The sequence below is a fragment of the Falco biarmicus genome, chromosome 4 (genome assembly GCF_023638135.1).
Source record: "Falco biarmicus isolate bFalBia1 chromosome 4, bFalBia1.pri, whole genome shotgun sequence".
NCBI classification, from domain to species: domain Eukaryota; kingdom Metazoa; phylum Chordata; class Aves; order Falconiformes; family Falconidae; genus Falco; species Falco biarmicus.
In genome coordinates, this window is record NC_079291.1 from 89,622,605 (window position 1) to 89,645,172 (window position 22,568).

Here is a 22,568-nt window from a genome sequence, read left to right on the forward strand (position 1 = left end):
CGGTCACAGAAGCATTGTAATGAGAGAGTCTGTCTTTGTACAAGTGTGTTCACAAAAGCAGTTGGAGTGCTTTGCCCTGGTGCAGTCGTACAGCACCAGTATCCCTCCTTCTGAGCCTGTGGATCTGAGTGGGAAAACCAGCACAGGTGATGATGGCTGGCCTGCGTGGGTGGTGGACAGCCCCAAGCTGCTTGGAGAGGGGTGTCTCACAAAGCAACCATGAGAGAGGTGCCTGGGGTGTTGTGTGTTGGTGGCACATCAGTCTTGGGGACATTAGTCCTACTTCTGTCATACACCTGCATGGTGCTCCTCACAGGAGGATCTTTCATGTGGTCATTCTTGTGTGAATGTTTGCAGTGCAGTAAGAATCAATTGTATGCTGTGGGAAAGATGCTCTGAGTGTGGAAACTCAAAACATTTCATTGCACACCTTGTCACTTCATCCTTCTCATGATAAAAAGGCATGAGAATGCTTTGAGGAGACAATCTATTTTCTAAGAGACACTTAGTTTTGCTTTATCTTCTGTTTTGAAATATGTGTCAAGGAGTATGCACAGAGAGACAGCATAGTGTGTAGGTGACAAAGGTGGGAGTTCAGCACCATTTGTTGAAGGGCAGCAGCAACATCAGAACCACACTGAATACATACTGGGTGCCCACTTCCCTATTCTGATCTTTTTTCAGGCTGCGTTTCACAATGTCTGTTTTGAACTGGGCATGGCTTTTGTATGTGAGATGTTCTCTGAAGCTTTATGAGGAAGGTCAAATACTTTGGTGATGAACCTGGCCAAAATATCTACATGGAACAGGCGGGAAAGGAGGAAGAAAAACCAAAACAAACCCCACGCAAAAATAAAACCAAAAAAACCACCCAACAACAAAATCCCCAAAAAACCCCAAACCCCTGATTTGCCTAGGTTTGTAAGTAGCTTTTGGGAGAGGGAGACGAGTTGAGTAGTGTGAATCTGAGTCTGGTCTGAAGGCTGTGATGGAGCATTACTCCTGTATCGCTTACTGGAAAACACCATGTCAGCAAGCCTTCCTGCACAGGTGGAGGGCCACTGCTGTCCTTCCTGCTGTGCCCTTCCAGGTGGTACATAGCTGTCTCCTGGCAGTGGCCACCAGCCTCTCTTTTCTTGGCAACCTCAGCCCATCCCCTTGGGTTCAGCACCAGAGGTGGCTGGGTGGCGTTTTGGAAGCTGGTATGTCTCCTTGGGAAGGTGCGTTGGATAATCAAAGAACGGTGCCAGCAGCCTTTCCTGCCTCGCTGCCATCCATCCACCCACCACAAGGTCATCTGTACTCTTGCCCCTTCATGTGTATTTCTGAACCAATACAACTCCTGTTTGCTCTGGTACATTTTGTAATCCACAGCTTTCAGACCAGAGATTGATTATCTGTATTCTTAGATAAAATCAAAGTGCAGTACTTAAAACAGATTTCCTCTCAATTATTTCCCCCAGACAGCTTAAATGGTGCTTTAAACCCAAGATTAACTCAGTAGTGACTGAGAGATACATATCGGCATTTTCCTTCTGGTCTTGCTAAATTTTGTTTTTTAAAGCAATTTTAATGCTAGCTCTTTAATATCTGTAAAACAGTGGGCTGGTGTTTGAGATTCAGAATGGAGTCCGTGTGCGGTATCCGAACCAGGTGAACTTAGGTCAATCAAAAGCAGCTTGATTTCAGAGCCTGGCCCGCTCCTTGCAGAAGTCAGTGCAAAACTACTAGAGCGGAGTCTTGGCTGGTGCAAATCAATAGCTTCGTTTTCTGGGGAGGTCAGCCAGTTCCCAAGGAATTCATAAGCTGTTTCATAACAATTTGCATTTGCTGCAGCAGCAAGGATGAATGTGTGTTTTCTGGCATGCTAGAGCTGCCTTCTCTCAGTTTCACTTAAGCAAGAACTGAATCAAATACATGTTATTTGAGCTTCTATCCAGTTTGTATTTCCTGCAGTTGTTGGGCATGTTTGGGTTTCTTTTCTTCCTGCGTAACCACTTCCCTGATTTTTTTTTTTATTTTATTTTATATATTTTTTTAAAACTGAGCAGATACTGATTTCTTTGGAAACAGGTCACCAGGAACAAAAGGCGGGTAGAAGCTGGGAAGCGTGGTGCCCATGTTCTTGCTCCTGGCTACAGCCTTCTCATGGATTTCCCTGGTGTGAAGCCAAACAGTGATAAACACAATGAACATTATTTTATTGCAGCTTGTCTCTGTGGGATGTCCCCACGTAGCCTGGCTAATAACTGCATTCTTGGGTTTTATCTTCCTCATTTTCTAAAATTTCCTATGCCCTTTAAATAGGCTGCTGTAAACCTCAAGCACCATGCTATCACGGCTTACCTGGCTTTTGTCTTGGTGAGATGCTGCCAAACTGTTCCTCTCCCACCGGAGATATGCTGGCTAGTGAACCAAGCCCTTGATGAAAGAGTGCAAGTATGAAATATGTTGGCTGAAAAGTAAAATATGGTTTTGAAACAGAACCAGAGTTCCTGGTGGGAGCTGTTTCCTCTGCATGCCTTCCAGTTTGGATCAAGATCATATTCAAGGAGCCTCAACTTAGCCATTTAAATACGTGGAAGTGAAATTCCTAAGGATATCAGGAAGGAAAAGATGTCATTAAAGGAGTATGTTAGAAGTTAGGATTGGAGAACTTCTTGTTAGTATTTGTTCTAATATTTCATTTTGGAACTGGAGAACATTTTTGCACAAAAGTTTTTCAACAAAATTATGAATTTAATCCCAGCACTATTTGAAAAGTACATTCATTTTGAGTTATACAGCATGGATGCTTTAAAACTATATTATTTTCCTTAGATTTTTTTGATGTCATCTTTAGAATTTTTAATTGCCATCTTCTCCTGAAAAGAATATATGGTGTTACATTGATAGGCGTAAGACTGAACGTTGCCAAGAGAAAAAAATAATTTAGCCCAAACGAGGTATTTGATCTCTTTGATTCATCAGTATGTTAACATTTCTTTTAGTTAGGCTTTTTTCTTTTTTGTTTTAACACTTCTCAGAATGATCAATGATTCCAAAGTATCTTTTCCTTGCCCAGTTCTACTTGAAACCAGGGCAACGTGAGTTCTTCAGTTTTGTAATCTGGAAAATTGAGATGCTGGTCAAGGAAGAAGACATCCTTGATCTCTTTCTTGCTGATAACAAAGTGTAAATGGAAACTGTGACAGCAAAGTCCAGTATCAGTTATAAAAAATTGCAGCTGTGTGTAGCATGAGATGGGTTCATAGCTCACAAGCAGATCACAGGTAGGAGATAAGACAAACAATCGGGAAGGAAACCTACAGCCAGATCCTTCAGCTGCAGCCAGTTACCTGCAGTTACCCTGTAATTTCAGTGAAGTTATGCTGGCTATTCTGATTTACAAGGATAACTGAGATTAGAAGGCTTTGCAAATGAATATGATGGAATCAAAAGAGCTGCTGCAGTGTGTGAGTCATCAAGGAGATGCTCTAAAAGGCATTACAATACAGGGTGGTGACATTTCTCCTTTTGGGATTTTTTTTCATTTTTAGTTTTGGTCCATTTTCTTTTTTTTCTTGGAGTGCCATAGTACAGGTTAGAGTGCGCTCTACAAAGCAGCATGTGGAGCAGCTGTGTGATTTTTGCAGTTTTGTGTTAAAGCCACTGCACATGTAACTCATTTAATGGAAGTTCTACCACTTTTTTTCCCCTTTTACCGTATCATATTTGAAACTCAATAAACGTCAAATAATTCTGTATATCATGGAAGATTCAAATCCCTGCAACTGAACCCATATTCTCTAAAGTGCTGTTTATGAGCAATGTTATTTTAATCTAGTGGTAGAAGTAAAAACAAACATTTTGACAGTGTTTATGTTTGCACCCCTGGGACAAGTGATGGAGGAGTTATTTGCCCCAGTCTTTCATCAGTTTTAGGTAAATGGCCCTAGTCTACCTTGAACGTCCATATTTTCTAATTGGCTCCTTTAAAAGTGAAGTCTCCCGTAATTCACTGAAGAGATTTACAATGGAGGGAGAGCGGGGAGCAACCAGCACGTACCAGTTGTTCCTCTGATGAATCTGATTCAGCAGTGAGAATGGCAGTGTGGAGTCATGAGCTACAGCTTGTTTGCAGATCAAAATGCAAAACATGGGTGATTTCCCAGCTGCATTTGATTCACTGCCCTGCAAATCTGTATCCACACTAACAGTGGAGACGCACAAGCAATACTAATACTTGATTTAGCACAACCAAATCCATTTTCTCTTGTGCATGGTAGATTCTTTAGGCAGAGTCAGTTTATGTTACTCATACAAGGAGTTGCGGTAGGATTCAGAGGTTGATGACTCTGGGTTTTGTGCTTCCTGCAGTTGAAGGGGGGTGTTTGCAGCAGCAGCTACAGGAGGTCACTTACAGTGAGTTGTGAGATGAGGCAAAGGTGGAGATGAATCTTGTTGTAGGACTGCATCCAAAATTGCACAGGACATGGCAGGCAGTACTGAGTAGAGGAAAAGCATGAGAAGAAAAGAGTGATGGTAAAAAATGGCTTGTGCTTTTTTAAGGTGTTGGATCCTGCTTGGCTTCACTCGGAGTCTTCCACAAAGCTCTGTAGACCTCAGGCTGGATCAAAGTCCCGTGTCCATGCGCGTAAGTAAATCTGAAGGAGGGTGTAATGACAGAGTGTTAACAACAATGGGCAAGTAACTGATGGCGGTTTGGAGAGTGATGTTAGGTATGTAGGATTTGAGGTTGCGATGATATGCTAGGATTTAATTAGACCTTGCCCTGTGAGTTTGACCCTTGTAAAATTGGTTCAGTCAAACAAAAGCATTTTAAACCATTGTGCCCTGAAAGCATACAGGTATTGATGCCAGAGCATCAAACGGGGTCACGTGGCTGGAAGGGAACCTGGCAAGGTTCCTGTGGATCCACTGCTGAGGTCGTTTAGAGAAAAATTAAACCCAAGTGTACTGCAATTGTATCTTGCCTTTATTTGCAGTGAGTCAGGGGTTTTACTGTGATATCAAATTAACCAGCTGGCTAACTGTCAGGGAAGGTACAACACCTTGTGAAAGGCATTGTAATATCAAAGAGAACTTGAACATCACCTTTTTGTTTAGATGATGTCCTTATGTCACACTTCTGAGTAGTTTGTTATTATTATATTAATCCATTTGACGAGAAAGATCTAAAAGAAAAAATCATTTTCTGATTTATGGCTAGACTAGATTATGTTCACCTCCTAGTAGGAAACTTTATAATGATTTAACAGCAAAGGCCCTGAACATTAATCAAAATAATGTATTTGTGCTTATCAATATTGATTAAAAGTCTGGCATTGTCTTGTTTATTATTATCCAGTGAGGAGGGGGGCTGCCTTTGTCTTTTTTAACTTATGGTTTACTCCAAACTAGTGTATGTGCATGCTGTGATTCTGGGAGTTGGACACTGCTTCCTTACATGTGTGCTTGTGTATTTTCCTGTATTTGAAATGTGAAGACAACATTCTGTTCGTGAAGCGCACAGTTCAGTGACATACCTTTTCATTTGGACTCCAAATGTGCTAACATTAATTTCCTAATAGTAATTCAGTTTTAAAAAAATAATTGTGTGTTTTTACTTCATCAGATACAGTTAAATTCTGTAATAAATAAATAAATGTATACTTGGCCATAAAAAAAGTAAGCAAGGTGTAAAATCTGACACAACTACGATGTGGTTGACTTTAATTTCTTCCATGGTGGTAAAATGAGGAGTAACTCAACAGTATCATGAGGTCATGGCTGACTTCTTCTGGAGTAACTACACTATCCCTTGGTTACTGCAACCAGTGTCTTTGTCTTCTCCCTGCTGAAAAGTACCAAAACAATCTGGGAGACAAAAAGGTAAAAACTTAATTTTTTTCTCTTTTAATTTCCATGTTACCTAAATACCGTAGGGTCTGGAGTGGCCAACATCTGGAGCTCTAATTCCAGTTGTGATTCCATGCTCTGCTCTCCCAGCTTTGACGTCACCTCTAGTCTTGATGTCAAACAGTGACCACCATGGTTCCTGTTGGCACCAGCTATCAATTCCGATGCTTCAAATACTCTTCTGGTTTTCCTCATTTTAAACTTTGTCTATTGAGATGAGTCACGGGAGCCTGGCAAAGCCTAATAACTTAGAGATGAGGTTTTGTTAAGGGTCACATTTCTGAAGTGCAAGTCAGTCTTGCAGCTTTTTCACCTGTGACAGCATACACCGATAGCCCTCTTGGAGGCAACCTCTTTAGCACATCTTTCTTCACAATATTGTGCATTTTCAGCAAGATAGGACACCCTTTCTTTAAGATTCAGAATTCATGCACTGATTACTTCTCTGCTATGGCTTAACTTCTCTGGCATGGCTTAACTTTGAAACCAAGTGAAAGAAAATCCAATAAAGATAAATGAGATGTCTTTAAAGGATCCAAAAGGAAATACGGTGTAGTCAGCAAAGATTTTGAAAATACAATGTGTTGAGGAACTTGAGAGTAATGGTTTCTTTATGAGGTTAGATCTGTTCACAAAGGCTTGGAGTCATTGGAGATAATGAATTGCTTTAGGAGCAGCACTTTTTCAGACTATCATGGCTGTGATATTCTCTACATGCTCCTGCCTAGCCACAGAAGTATTCTGAACTGGATGCATAAAATAGTAGTTTGGAATTTATGTCAAGCAGTGAACAGTAAGCAGCAACCGATTCGGCTTCCTGTAGAATTCCTTATGGAAAATGCATTTAATATGCTTTCTCAACAATTGAATTTGTTAACCTCTTTTAGGTCTCCTGCTGCCAGTGATGACCAGAAGTTTCTACAGTTTGTGAGAGGCAGGTAAGTTGGTTGAACTGTTTTTCAAAATACTTCACCAGTGGTGGATCAGCACTTGTACGTTACCCAGGAATGGTCATCTTCAGGCATATTCCCTGTATTTTAAAGAAATTAATTCCTTCCAGACTTTGAGTTGTCAGTGTTGGCTTCTGTTTGACTGCGCAGGGTCCCTGACAGTAAGAGTGTGATACAGGTGAGGAACCAGAGAGCTGTTTTTTTTTTTTCTTCCTTACTGCGTAGTTGAAGCTCAAATATCTGATGAATCACAAGTGCAGAAAACAATGTGCACAAACAGAGATTTGAACGACTATATGTAGTTGAGTGCTGGTGTACCGGTAAGATAAGGCAAACAAGTTTTATGTACTGAGATCATTGATATTCCCATTTGTTGCATTATTCCTGTCACCTTGCTGGGGTGGGGAGGATGTTGAGCTGCACAGTGGGGTCTGCTGGGGCCCGATGCTGAGCTGCCGATGGTGTGGGACTGTTAGAGCAGCCAGCCCACCTGCGTGCCCTGCGCTGGTGCCACCCTGCTGGGTTAACGGCACTCAGCTCATTAGCAGCTTCATTGCCCTCAGAGCAGCTCATGTGGGAAAGGATGGTGCTTTCTATTGTTTGCTTGGGAATTGGAGCTGGGATTTTGAGGGAGCTGAAACAGTCTTAAGTGTGGCTGGTCTGTAAACTGTCAGAGGAGTTCAGTTGGTGTTAAAGGCGAGTCAGCCTGGGCGATCCGTTCCCTGAAGCTGGGCCGTTGAAAGCAGAGCATCCCTGGTATGGTCAGCATAAAAGGCTGAACACTGTCCATCCTTTCTAAGCACAAAACATCTGTATTCACATCTGAACAAGTTTGGAGGAAGGGGCTGTTTTACAGTTGTGGCAGGGCAATGGGGACGTGTGAATTTGTGCAGAATTTTTTAAAATATACATGTACAGCATTGCTGAGTATGCAATCAATTCTGTGTTCGGTTCTGCTGAAGTAATGTGGGTGCTGTAGTTTTTGGTGTGAAGTGTCAGACTTTCAGCTTGAGATGGGTGAGACCTTGAGGATCTGTTTCATCCCAGCTTCACTGAATACCGAGCTCTTTGAAGCTATGTATGCAAGGTCAGAATATTTTGTTGGGCATTCCATGACTGTTAAGGAAAAGTACTCTGAACTTGTGTAAGGCTTATTCAAAGAGGAAATACTTCAGATTTCAAGGTCAGCTGCTCTTGATGCAGACTGTGTGACATTTCAGGAATGAGTCATAATACTTAGGATTTTGCTATGTTTACTCTTATGTGGCATGTGGCTCGAACAGCTTGCTCCCTGCATGCTATTTTATAAAACTCTGCCTAAACTTTGTATAAATATCCCAAATTCTAGGACTTCTTAGTTTCCTTATAAGCCTGTGCTACAGTATCTGTTTAATAATATTTGTGCTTGAGCTGTCATTTCTGATGACACGTCACCCTTAGTTTATATTGCTTCCTTCCCAGTGGTCAACAGTACTAATGTCTGTGTGAATCTTAATGCATTTCCTTTTTCTTCTAATGTATAATTGTCTGAAAATTGATCAAAACAACCATCCTACTTTGGTTGTGTATTTTATTTCTGCTGAAAGGTTCAAGTGTAATGAAAATAAAATGTTCAATGAGCATTACACAGATCTTCCAGAAGGAACAGGCACATTCAACTTGTTTTGAAAGATGAATGAATACTGTTAATTTTGATATATTCTATATATATCTTCTCACTTGACAATTTTTATTTAAAGATTTTGTGCTAGGTTATTGTTGCACTTATGTTGTAGCGTCATTTCACACCAATGCATGGATCAGTAACTTAATTATAAATAGGTGGGTTTACACCAATTGTAATAGAAAGAATGTCTGCTTAGTCTCAGATACAGCGATGGTCTGGTGGCACGGTGTGTGTTCCACTTCCATTTGCCACACTGGGGCAGATTTTCCTGGGGTATTGAACTGGTGAGAGTTTTGCTTTAGGTCACATTGCAGAAGCCATGCAGCTTGGTGCAACATGGTTTGAAAGTCATGGCGGCCAGTACCAGTGCCAGCCGTGACGTTTTCAGATGTTATGCCTCTGCCGCAGAAGTTGTAATGAACACTTGCCTAAATTTGAGCAAAGATATAGATGAAAATCAGAGGGAAGTTATAAACAAAGCTGTATACTGAACTGGGCATTTATACTGATGAAAATTTCATTACTTGTATCTATCTAACCAATATCAAGAGTAACTGTATTTAATACTTATTTTTGATCAGTGACGAGACTGTTTGTAACTTCTTAGCCACTCATGCCTGTTGAAATTCACCTTTGAATTTGAACCAGTGAAGGGCTGTCTGTGTTAATTAACACTGAAAAAGGGGGCCAAATAGGAGCTGAAGAGACTTGAGGTGGTTGTGCTGATGACATCCACAGACCTCAGCGGCACTGGCCGAGTAGATCTGCATCCAGGAAAAACATTCACTGCCTCACTGGGACTGCTTCAGGAGTAATGCGCAATTCTGTGCAAGTAAGGAGTCGTAACTTAGGGTTTACAGTCATAAAGCAGGGCCTCGGGCTCCTTGCTGAGACTCTTCTCCATTGAAACCTGATGAAAAGCAACAGTATAAATCCAGCCTTCCCTGTGATCACATGCTAGAGGCAGCACACAAGGTGCTGAGTGATGTGTAGCGCTAGGATTGCCTTCGATCCTTGTGCTCTACCTCCATTTATCTTTGGTTCCCTGTCTAATTGTCAGCTTATTAAATCAAAAATGAGTTGGGAGTGCCACGCTGGGAGGAGGCAAATGCCTGATGTCCCTTCGTACCTGAAAGAAGGCGGTGCGGAGCTGGCGTCAGGCATGTTCCCAGGAGATGACCGTCTGCAGATAGATGCACAGCATCAGGAAGGTTCACCAAAGCTGTTGGGAACTGTTTGCTTGATAGGATTATGAGGGGGGAGGATTTAGAGATGCTGTGCACAGCTATTCAGAGGTGTCTGCCTAGCCTAGAAGAGTAAAAAGGGGTGCTGGTATAAAACATTACAGGGTATTAATTTTATGCTTTATTCTTAAGCAGAAAAAGTGATAGGCATTGTTCAGCCTGAGCCCTTCGATGCATACTATTGTTAACATTAATTTTAAATCCTTTCAAAGCAGTCTTCAAAATGTCTATTAAAATATTTAATTGCAAGGTGCTTTTTCTTCTTTTCTTGCTTCATCACTCTCAAGTATATTGTTCTTTATCTCAGACTTTGACTTTGACAGCCCATGCAGGGAAGGGAGATGATCAAAGGATGCAGGAGAGTAACAGCAGCAAATCATTCAGAGCCCTGAGTCTGGGAGGTTAACTTTTGTTTGTTAGAGGATTTGTAGGGCTTGGAAAAGAAACTGGCTGCTTGTAATTCAGAATTACTACCTGAAAGCTTCAAGTTATCTTTATTGATTGTCGTTGTTATTCTCAGCATACCAGCGGAGGGGGAAGGAGCAGAAATATTTACTGGCATCCAACCTGAAGGAGATTCCTCCAGGCTATGAAGGGTGTTTAGGTACTTGCCTGCCATTGACTTTTAATGGAAAATAAATACTGTGCTACTCTTTGGGACTTTCAGAAGTTCTCTCTTACATTTATCCTAGTTTTCTCCTTTCCACACTCATTGGATTGACTCTTAAGAGCTGTGGATGCCCTTGCCTGGAGGGTTTAATCATAGGGCTTCTTCAACCAAAGAGCCCCAGGTGGGTGGCAGAGGGGGACTAGAGCAGCTCAGGAGCCCGTGCAGGGGGTGCATGCCACGGCCCGCGTAAGCCACCCGGTGACGCCTGGTGCATTGCTTACAGCTGGTGCTGAGGCCAGCAGATCTGTGCAGCAGATCTGCCTTCTGCTACACAGAGACGATCCTAGGACCAAAAAACCCCACCCTGTCATCATTCGTGGGGTATGAATATCTCTGAATCTGAATACCACCTTCTGTCCATGCCGCCTGAGGCCACTGAGGGCTGGCACATGTGGGGAGTGACACTGTGACTGCTCCTTCCCTGTGGCTGCCCGAAGGGTTTCTCACCACAGAGAGGAGAGGAGTTGAGGAAAGGCTCTGTGCGCGGTGTCCTTCTGATTGCTGGGGAAGAATTGGTGGAGAATTGAAGGTAGATGGGAAATTTTGGGGGGGACTGACTATGAAATGACAGAGGTTGCTGCTGCAGGGAAGGAAGAAGCCTGGGCAGGAATTTAAATTAGATAAGCTCTGGAGAAGGTGGCCTCAGCAGACACAAGTTGCTGGGAGGTGGGATCCCTTGGGATGGTGGTCTGAGGGATGGGAAAGGGCAGGTTCTGAGAGAGAGAACCAATAAACACACAGCAGCTGAGCATCCTCCTGCACAGGGGTGGTAGGAACACAATTAAAACCATTAGAGCAGAATGAGGAGCTCCTTTAGGAATTCAAAATCTAAAGAAGTGGTACAAGAGCAGAGACACTTGAAAAGAAATGAAGGTGAAGGCATAGCACAGGCATATAATGGTAAAATGAAAAGCCTAAGGCAAAAGATGTGTTTCATTTAGCAAGTGAGTTAAAAAGCAGGAGGAAGTAGTGTTATAAATACACTGGAAATAAGGAGATAGAAGAGGAAATACAGACCTAGTGCTTGACAGAGAAGTAGCTGCTTACAAAAGTATCTAAAAGGCCTGATAACACGGTTAATTTTGACCAGAGTGTAGCATAAGGGGCCAGAACAGAAAAGAAATGGGCAAGAGTTTACTTGGATCTGCTGGATAGGTCAGGACACAGTATATGAGGAAATTCTCCTTAGAATTAGAAAGAATTAATCAAAACTATTTTTGAACAAGGAGCAATTATTTTTAACAGCTTGTGGGGCTCAGAGGAGGTCTCCAAACTATCAAAATGCAAATACAAATCCTAACTATAAAAGGAAAAAATACAGTCTAGTGTATTATTGACTAAAAAGCCTAACGAGGTTTTGGAAAGGCTCTGAAATTAATTAGTGAAAAGAATCAATCCATAACACTTGGAAGAGGTGACCAAAATCGAAACAAAACAATTGTCATGGATTTGTGGAAAGCCTATCAGATTAGTCTAATAAACTGACCTGGTGGGTGGCAGGGGAACAAATAGTTATGATGTACTTTGACTCTGGTATTTCCAGGCAAGCTGGAGAGACATGTCTAAGTGTAAGATGCACATATAGCTGTTTGAGAGACTTGTTTTAGGTAGTAGCTACCGTTATTTGCCTGCAAATCTGGGAGAGCTTTTCAAGGGAGAGTCCCCAAGGGACCTGTCCTGCTCTCGAGTCTGTTTTAATTGGTGATTTGTGTGGTGGAAAACTGATAACATTTGCAGATAACATGGAACAGAGGGGGATCACAGGAGCTCTGGGGGACAGAACTGAAATAAAAAAATATTTGAAAAACTGAGGACACGCTTCTGAAAACCCCAGGGTGAAATGCAGTGAAGTAAAGTATGAAGCAGTGTAGAGACGGGGGGAGTGAGTGGGGAATTCAGGAAAGGACTTGGGGGTGTTGGAGTGGCCAACAAATTAAGCATGAGTATGAAGTGCAGAGCTCTTGTCAGGGAGGGAAAGTGTTGGTATCTGCAGCGCGTTTAAACAACAGGGTCATGGGAGAAGAGAACCCGGGAAGTCATCCTGCCCGGCCCCCCCCCCAGCCCCCCCCTCCGGTGACTCCAGCCTGGCTCCGGGGAGGGGGGAGGCAGCTGAGATGGGCAGACGTTGTCTTCTCTTTAGTCATTTGATCGGTTTAACTTACTAGAAATCTGGGCAAGGTGAGATTTATTTACCATCCTTGAAAAGTTTGCAACAAAGTTTCATTGTATAAACTAAATCAGCCTTGGGAAGATCTGCCGCTGTGTACCATGTGCAGCATCAAAACACCGGTAAGTGCCCGCAATGAAAAGCAACGGACCGCAAGCAAAAACAAGGGATCAAAATAAGGCTAGTTAGTGAAATCTCTTAATTTTTAACCTGCTATAAATAATAATTCATTACAACTTTAACCTGTCTGTGACTGCAGTTTTGCTCAATTTCAAAGCAGAGCCAGTCTTCATCACCAGTAACACAATGTACAATGACTGGCAACAAAAATTAGCATCTTGGCAAGGCGATATGAATTCATCCAGAAAATAAAAGGGGTGTCATTTGCACCATCTGCTGCACATGAATCAAAAGAGAAGAGAACAGCTGAAACCTGGAGATGTCAATATTGAAGTGCTACTGGGAGGCAAAACAGTGGCCAAGTAAACAGAGGGGCTGCCCGGCCAGTGGGCTGGGATGGCAAGGAGATGTGATCAGGCACCACCAGAAATGTTTTCCAAACATTTTCCTTCACTTGCCTTTCTTCCTTTCCATATTTTAGAACCATTAACTTGCAGGCGTGTTGTGGAAGGCAGAGTTGTAAGTGTGATCTATCCTGCAGTGCGGACTCCTCGAGGCTTGAAGGGACAAGTGCTGCCATGTGGCAGGTTTGTGCCCTCCAGAGCTGGGAGTAAAGGCAGTGTCAGGGGTTTAATTTCTGCCCTCTGGGGCAAGATGAAACTGTTGCAGAGGAAAACCAATCAGACCAGCGTGGCTATTGGGATTCAGTTTTCTGGGTTGCATGTATGTGTGTTTGTATATAAAGGCAATACAAAATAGGTGCCTGCATGCAGCTGAAGGGGGGTGGGGGTACGTGTGCACCGCAGGGCAGCCCCACGTGTGTGTGCAGAACAGGAGTGTTGCTGTACGTACAGCCAGTGGAGCATGTCCCTGCTGTGCGGGGAGCCTCGGCCATCATGTTGCTGAGCTGTATTTCCTTAATGATTGCAAAAAATGTGATGGCAGATGTGGGCTGAGAAGTGGTACCATGTGTTCCCGGGCTGGGAAGGGGGCAGAGCGTGACATGCTGCCTGCAGCCAGTCTGCCTGATCACCTTAATAAACTGATCAAGCACACATTTCCATCTTGGCTCCCAAAAGCGTTCCCTAGCCAAATCTGTTAGAAATCTCTGTGCTTCCAGCCCAAACGTACTTAGGGCCAATTTATATTTACCCGTTCTTAGCCAATATTGTCACAGGATTCTTCCACTGTCCCAGGGCTCATCCCTGGTATGTTTGCAAAGAACAAACATTTCCCCCTGGAGCCATCTTTTCTCTGGCTAAACAAGCCATGTTACGCTTCGGTGTTGTCTTTAAGGCACTGGGCTAGAGTCTCTCAATCTTATTTACATGAAATAAAACTATACTGCACAGTTGGCTCTTTTAATGTCAACTGGACATTCACAGGGAGAAGTAACTAATCAATAGGTCTGCTCCAAAGCCCCCAGAGTCAATAGAAATTTTATTTTTACATCATTGCATGCTGAACTGAACCCAGCCAGGGGGGTGATGGAAGGAGCTGGGTTTGAGAATTTATAAATGCACACTGAATTCACGCTTGTGAAATTGAGCTTGGAGGAAAACAGATGAAGCTCTGGCATTTTAAAAGGCAGTGCCACTTTCTAATAGTAACTGGCTACCTGGGCGTTGGGCAGAATCTGGAAAAAGGCATTCTTTAAAAATCACATCAGAAGGGGTGAATACCCAGCTACAGATCCTCGTGGTCCCCAGAGCAGCTCTTCTCACAAAAAAAATAAAATAAAATAGTTTTTAGGTGTAGCTGACACCCAAAAGTTCTTGCTGGATCTTTTGGCAAGGCGAGTGGTGGTGAGAGGCAGTGGGCGGGTGACCTCTCCTCTTCCTCTGCAAGCATGTGGAGCCATAGAAAACTTGTTGGAAACTGGGGAGATGTTTCTCCAGCTCTGAGACAGAAAGCTCAGCTGCAGAGGGGAGACTTCCAAAGTGAGAAACCCCCTGCGCCGGCCGGCAGCAGCTGGGGTGTCGGGAGCAGCCCTTGCCTCCCGTCCCACAGGGACTGGCTCCCGTGCCACAGCCGACTCGTCCTTCCGAGCCTGTTTGACCCTCTGAGGAGCTGTCTGTCCTCCACCAACCGTGACATCTGGCAAATCATGAAATCTATGAAAAATGGAACTTCAGTCAGAAGACTGATGGAAACAACTTTTAAAAAATGTTACACCCTTGGTGCTGACATTTGCAGCAAGGAACTGCTTGCCTGGATGCTTTGAAGTGGCGCTTTTCTTCCTAAATACTGCCTTATATTTTTATAATGAGAGCATGGTGACAGTTAACTGACCCGAAAACAAAGGAGAAAAAGAAGTGATCTCATGTGGAATGAAATGTTTTATTTGATTGAAACACTGAAGCCACAAGATTTCATTTTGTGTCTAGAGCCAAGTGCAGCTCCAGGTGTTGAACCCAGCAGGATGAGCCCTTCTCAGCCCGCGCCTGCCCAGATGCTGACACCCAGTCCACAGGTGCACGGGGACCTTGTCTTCCTCCACTCTGGTAACATTCTCGCTACATCTTGAACTGCACCACAATAAATTAATAGCAGCACTGGGGTTTACTCAAAGAATGCATGTGTTGTCTTAGCGGGTGCTACCTGGCCCCTTGAGGCCGCCCTTGTGTGGTGCGTCGCGCTGTGCTCCTGCTGGCCAAGCATCCCTGAGTCTGATGGACGGGACATTACAGGTGGGGAGGGACGGGTGGACTTTATACCTCTGGAATAAAATATGAATTACTTAAACACCCTTGTATTTAATTTACAAGTAATTACCTCTTGCACAGACAAAATCGCCTCTGATTGAAAGCCAGCAAGATAAATGGTAACTGGAAGTTGGTGTAGTTTTTTTACCAGTTCACTGAACCATTTTAAACAGGTATTGATGTCTACATTATCATAAATTGTTATATACAGTGAAGGAGCCAGGCTGTGGGGTTGGGTGATTAACGGTGAAAGCTGGGACTGCTGCAGACTGAAACTTCATATCCCGTGGAATATTTATTTGTAGTCAGTGCTGTTGGTTTTGGTACTGTTCATAGCTTCTTCCGAAGGAAGCCTGTAGCATGAAGAGTTGCACACCCCGAGGGCTGGCTCTATTTGGTGCTGAGGCTGGGAGCGGGGCCGGAGGCGCTGGGGTTAGCTGCCTTCTCCCACATGAGTGTTCCTGAGAGCACTTTAGGACAGCATGCAGGATTAAAAACATGGTAGATTAGGAAGCTGGGATTCATCTCCCTCAGTTTTTGAATGTAGAACTTCAGTGTTTTGTCTTCGGTAAGGACTTTGCTCTCCCTGTGATCACAGTAGCAGACGGGTGATGCTCGCAGTGCCCATCCCCAGCGGCGCATGGAGCACAGAGGGGTGCCCCGTCCCTGTGCCCACCCTGCTGGCAGTGATACCCTCTGGGGCTTAACTGAGGTGAAGTGCAAGGGTCACCGGGTGCTCCCCAGCACAGGTTATGAGCTGTGTCATGTGTGAGCAGCCAGGGCTGTAATAGAGTAAGGGATTCTGCAGGCAGGTGGCAAGGCGATGATGGCGAACTGTAAAACAGCATCATAAAAGCAACCTCATAAAAAACTAAAGATGCTTGAGAAACTGCTGGTGTGTTGTGGTTTCCTGCAGGAGAACCAGCCCTGCTCCACTTGGTTCGGGCATTGCTGCGGTGCGGGGCCGTGCTCTGCATGCCTGGCTCAGTGCCGGCGGGCATCCCACCATCCCACCGCTCTCCTGCACATGCGGGCAGGTTTGCTGGCGTCACAATGCCTTTGTTTTGTGTTTTAGAACAGAATCACCAGTGAAATGTAAAATACAGCAAGGACTATACATTTGAAAACTTAGAGCTGCAGCTGATATAAGCAATCAGGTACCGTGGTTTCAGTCACTTTTTATTCTAGAGGAACAGACCTGGCTTTAAATCTTTTTGTGTAAGTTAGAGAAGCTGGGGGGCACAGGGAGGGAAGGTTACTTGTTTTCCAGACCTCTCAGTGAGAGCATTTCCTATTGTACGGAAGAAGGAGGTCCTGACACCAGCTAACTGGGAATTACAGCCTAGGTTTTGCTGCTGTTTTTTTCTGCTGATATTCCCACGGCTGGTGCGTATCTGTTGTGTTCATTCTGGAAGTATTCTGAAGTGGATCTGGAATCCTACTTTATTAAGAAATGTCAGTTTTTGCACACATACGACATTTCTGGTGTACGTCCCTTTCCTAGCAATCAGGGCATTTACTGTAGAAATCAAAGGTACGGTTACTGAAAGCAGGTAAGAGCTGAGTACGGTACGAACGGTGGGCGAAAGAAGCAGGAGTGCTCATGTTTGCAATGGTTTTTCTGTTCTTATGCAGAGCAGCGAAATGTCAGTGCTCCCGTGGGACTTCAGGCATCGTGGAGCTAAGCCGTGTCTGTAACAGGGAGTTGGTCTGGCTCGCTGGATCCAGGGCATGGGGAATAATCCTGTCTCCCAAACTTTGCAGCGCTGCTGGTTCTCGTGGCTGGTGCTGTCCTCAGGGATGTCAGACCCTCAGCCTCCTGTGCTGCTCATTTCCTTGGGTCTTCTAGCTGTTTGTATGCCTTTAGTCCTTAATTGTCTTACAGTAATAAAGTAATGGGTTCATGCAGTTGCTAATAGGGGCACCATTATATTTGCCCTTTTTAGCAATTGACACATTGCAGAGTCCTCAACTGTGCCAATTTTTCACAGGGAGAACGTTCCATTGTCCAGGTTCTGGAATCTGCAATGAATACATTTAAATTCATTACTTGTGCACAATCCCCATCAGCCCATCGACTTGATTATTGCTCTTATTGTGACACTAATGTTTCTTGTCCCGTTTGAGTTTACTCAGTTTTGGACTCGTTACAGGATTAGCATGGATGTTTCCTTGCCTTTGATTGAAAGCAACAACTCGTATGAAAATTGCTTTCAAAATTCTGGTTTTGTGAATGTTATCTTGCAGCACTTTAAAAAAGATACCACTGGAGGCTTATAGAGATTACACATTAGAAAAAGAGTCAATGGTTTGATTTTTAAAACAGGAAACAGTTAATCTGCAGTTTTACTTGCCTGTCAGGTTAGCCTGAGTACTTCACCCAGTTGCAATGTGCTGGCAGTCACACCGTAATATTAAATATTGATGTTATTACAGAAGACTTGGTTTGATGTTACTACAGAGTATTTGACTTTTTCTTTTATTATTCATTGTGCCTCCATGTTTAGTAGTTTCTCCAGTGGTTACAGCTTTGTTATGTGGGCAGGTGGGATGTGACTTGCAGGGGCTGGCTTTGCTGGTCTGAGAGAAGGCGATGAAGAACGTGGAAGTTACTCCAAAGGGAGGGCTTTCTAGGATGTTGGTGCTGAGGAGATGAGGATGGCGGGATGTCTCAGGGCCATTTCTCCAGCTCTATTTTCCACAACCTTCACAGTTTGGATCAAGCAGCCTGCGGCAGCCGAGGGCACCGGCAGTCCAGCGGTGACTGCCTGGCAGGACCACGGTGCTGGGCATGGCCATGGCATCACCACAGCCCGGGGCCCCAGGGCACGGCATGGGGTCCTCCCCTGGGTGCTCCCAGCATGGCTCCTCCGCCACCCCTGGCCGGGCACTGTCTTCTGCCATCGGAGCTTTTAGCAGCGTGCTCCCTTCTTAGTTCGAGTTGGCTACTCTAAATGCCAAGAAGAGGAAGCAGCTTCTGCTAAATTATTTTCATTATTAGAATTCTGAATACATTAATATCTGCAAAACAATGTATCTTAGGTAATGAATTGGACATTGAGAAATTAGGACTATGCAGAGTTACAAATTTTAACTGTCATAAGCACAGCCCCCCAAATACTTTCGATCAGTTCATGCTGTGATTTATGCAGAAGACATTTAATGCTGATGAAAATGTCATCATAATAGGTTATATTGCTGCTTATCATCCTGTCTTCTCATGTGAAGAGCACATCCTATTATAATGTAGATGGTGTGAACACTTGAGTGGACACAGAGAGTACCCCTCAAAAGGCCGTGTCTTATCCCAAAGAGGAGGCTGTATGCAGAAAACCCACCGACGCTTGGCACCTGAAGATCCAGGTGAAGCAAGTTGTGGTCAGTGCAGGGTTGTACGGATTTAACAAGGCTTTGAGAACCTGGTCGCTGCCCGAGGTGCAGGACTTCTGCAGACACCACAGAGGTGCGGGGGGTGGGAGGCAGAGGACCCTCATCCTCCTTGGCACTAGTTTGTCTCGGTGCCCAGGTTCTGCCTGCCTGAGGGCAGTTCTCACAGCTTCGAGGTGCCTGGTGTGGACCTCAGCTCCTGCAGTAACTTCCTCTGTAGTTATAAAGTGCCGTATGGTGATGGTGAGGCTGGAGAGCTTTCTGACCAGCCTCGAATCTGCCCTTTTGCAAATTAAGTTACAAAATTCCTCTGAATTTCTGAATCAAGACTGTAATTCTCTTTGGCCAGAAATTTAAAGGGAATTGATAAAAGGATAGAAAGAAATCCAAACCGACAATGTTCCTTTCAAGCAGTTCCCATGGTACATACCCCTGCCTGGTAAAAGCGAATGCCTGTTTCTAGTCTGGTTTTGTTTAGTTTCTGGTCCCCTGTGCCTTGTTATGCTTTTTACTTTACATTTAAAAGCTACCTATCCTCAGAAACGCCTCTTCTGTGTAGATTTTGGACTCAGCCATCTCTTGGAAAAAGCGAGTAGACTGAGATTCTCGAGTCATCGGTCTCAAATGATTTTTTGTGACTGATTTCCTGAGTCTTTTTCTGTGTTATTCCTTCAGGCTGCACAGGAGAAGAGCCCCCTGCCCCCCCTCTGCCACCCAGGCTCTGCAGCTGGCGAGGTGCCGCGTGGGTTTGCGGTGGGTGCCATGCCAGCGGACACGCTGCCCTCGGCTGCAGTGGGCTGTGCCGGGCGGGCCGAGCATCACCCACCAGCACCCAGCCGGATGCAGGCACACGCTGCTGTCTGGCCATCCAGTGTGGGGCACATGGGGTCTGGGGGGTGCAGCATCCCCTGTACCACGCTCCCGACCCACCAGGCCGTATGCTGGGTGCACATGGCGAGCTGTGGAGGCAACAGAAGTTGTTCCAAGCGCATCTCTCCTTTTAGCTAATCGGGTATCCAGAGAGGCTGTTCCAAGTTTAACAGATAATGTAATGTAGCAGACAGGAAAACACAGACACGGGCAAAAGCATTTTTGCCTTTTTAGAAAACCTTTGAAATGGCAGAAGTCCAATGAGATAAAGGATGGCCAGCATTAATTTTACATTTTACAGTTTGGAGAAAAAAGGAGTAGGAAAGCAGAGAGCCAACTCACGAGGCTACAACAGCATTATTTTCCTCCTCCATCTGTTTTTTTTTAAAGGAGGAACTCACTGTCTCCGTGTAATTGTGCAGCCCTTCCTGCTTATGTGCTGAGACTTTCAATGCCCTCGGAACGAATGCTGTCGCTCCTGCAGCATGGGCTCGGGAGCTGGTCTGCTGCTTCCCTCTCTCCCTGAGGGTCTTCGGTATATTGTTTATCCACACTTCGTGACTTGGTCAGCTCTGCGCCAGTCCTCTTGGTAGAGGGTTCACTGAGCTGTCCTCGTTGTGTGCCGGCTGGTGGGGAGCCCCCGAGACCCTCTGCCAGGGTCTGTGTCTCAGTGCAGCACAATGCAGTGGTAGAAAACACGCAGCGTCCAGCGCGCCTCTTCCCCTTGCAGTTTAGTGCACTCTGTTGCAGCGCCAGGAAAACAATAATAATGATTAATTATATATATTAAAAAAATCCTGTCATTTAAATAATTCATAGACTGCTTTCTCATAACTAGCTCAAACCTGTGGCAGGACTGGGTCTGCCAGACTCACAGCAGTTATGGGCTTTGGGGCTCGGAGCAACCAGGTCCAGTGGAAGGTGTCCCTGACCATGGCAGGGGGGTGGAACTAGATGATCTTTAAGGTCCCTTCTGACCCAAACAGTTCTGTGATTTTATGATTCTGTGATTTTATGTTACATACACCAGTGTCTGGAGGAGTCTCTGTCTTACGTGGGGCAGGCTACTCTAACTCCTGTGCACATATTACCAGGTGGTGCCTATATTTCTACTTAGAACTAGTAGAGAAGGATGTTTGTAGCAACACCTTTTAGGATGACAGCTCAACAGCTTTACAGTTGGTCAAAATATTTTCAGTGCTTGTAATTAAAAAAAAACAACAAACAACAGTTCTTTCAAAAGACTTGCACGCTTCCCAGCCAGCAGCTGTGAATACTCTCACCAGGTTCAAAGGAACATGTCTGAGTGCCTGGCTGAGTGAAATCTTCATCTAAAAGTACACAAGATGCCAAAGGAGAGGTCTGCAGAGATGTGAATAATTACACTCATAATTAGTTCAAAGTGTTTCCACGTGCTTTCTGGCAAGGTCATTTCCAGTGTAATCTGTGGAGGTCTCATCTCCTCTCTGACCACACAACACAAAGCCTTTAGTTGGTCTGTGAGCTGCTGGGGAAACCAGCCGTGCTCTGGGCTGCGCGTAGTGTAGGTGCAGCTAAAGGTGCTCCTGGGCTTACAGCAGTGTCCATGTTTGCAACAGCAAGTTTTGTCCGATCTCTGTTGTGTTCACCACACTGTTTTCCTGCTAATTTTTCCCCAGTTTCTTTGTTTCTTCCTTTCAGGTTTGGATTTATTTTCCTTTCAGTTGTAGATTGCTGAAACTTTCTCTGGCTGAATTTTAGCAACCTTGGAAATCTGGCTGAACCTTTGTTTTACTTTGGCTTCCCTTTCTGGATCCTGTTTGTAAGGTCATTTCTTCCCAGCACTGCAAAAATCGCTTTCCTTAATAGATTTAGTTGGCCACATTTATTTTTTGTTCCACCACTTTTTACTCAGGCTGGACTAACATGAAGTGTTGTAACAGTGTCTCTGCACACGTGGATTTGACATTCAGAGTGACAAAACCCATTAGGAAATTATATCCCCTCTGAAACTGATACACGCGCAGTTCTACCAGTCATTCTGTGTCATGGAAGAGTGTGTTCTCTTGCAGCAGACACAGAGCAGATGGTCAAATCTATAAAATAGGCAACGTCCAGCCAAGTCTAGATCCCAGATATCCTTGATTAATTGTCTCATCCATCTCTGGCTGAGCAGAGGTCAAAGGAACCCTTTCTTAGGCAGCAGCTTCCTTCTCAGTTAGCCTGCACTGGTGTGGCATCAAAGCAGAACTCCAAAGGAGAGGTGGGGGTGGGGGAGAAGAGCAAAGGGTGAATGAGCTGGAAAAGGCAGGAAATTCTGGTGCAGGTACAGCCTGAAGTTTGCCTGGAAGACCTGAATTCCTAACCTGCCCCCGCCCCCCTGCCTTTACTGTCCTCCTGCTCCTCTACTCCCCCCCCCCCCCAAAAAAAAAAAAAAAAAACCACCAAAAAACCCACCAAAAAACAAAACAAATCAAAAAGAGGTAATTTTGCACAGTGGAGCTTTTTATGAGAATTTTTTTTTATGATTCTCCTGAGCCAGAAAACAACGTAAGCCCAACTTTATTGTGATAAATTGCATTGCTATCCCCAGCCACTAATCAAATGGGATATATAATTAGGGATTTGTAGAGTTAACTGTTAGAGGTGAAGCTGAATCCTCTGAAATGACTGGCAGAGTTTGTCACTAGCCATCTCTCCAGCTGCTGAGGTGGCACAGGCGGGATGCACACATGTGAATGTTGCTCCTAGAAGCATGACTGACTGCAGCGATGTAGCAAGCGGTGCACTAGGCTGGGCCTTCAGGAGTACAACAAGGATGCTTCTCTTATTCTCCATCCTAAGCTGCCCTATGTTCTTACAGTCTTTAACGTGCCTGTAATGTGCTTTGATTTTATTGGCACAAACTT

At 44.4% G+C, this 22,568-nt stretch overlaps 1 long non-coding RNA gene across 29 annotated transcripts in view; it reads left to right on the forward strand.

Moving 5' to 3' along the window:
- LOC130147838 (uncharacterized) overlaps positions 1–22,568 on the forward strand; it is a 206,962-nt gene that overhangs the window by 69,865 nt on the left and 114,529 nt on the right. For 24 of the 29 annotated variants that reach the window (XR_008821370.1, XR_008821387.1, XR_008821379.1 and 21 more), the window contains exons 3-4: positions 4,552–4,636; positions 6,789–6,839. The exons of 1 other annotated variant lie outside the window; for it this stretch is intronic. This is a non-coding gene — a long non-coding RNA (uncharacterized LOC130147838). Of the gene's footprint in view, positions 1–4,551; positions 4,637–5,742; positions 5,875–6,788; positions 6,840–22,568 lie in introns of all 29 variants that reach the window. 4 more of the 29 variants (XR_008821394.1, XR_008821395.1, XR_008821384.1 and 1 more) reach the window with 3 other exon arrangements.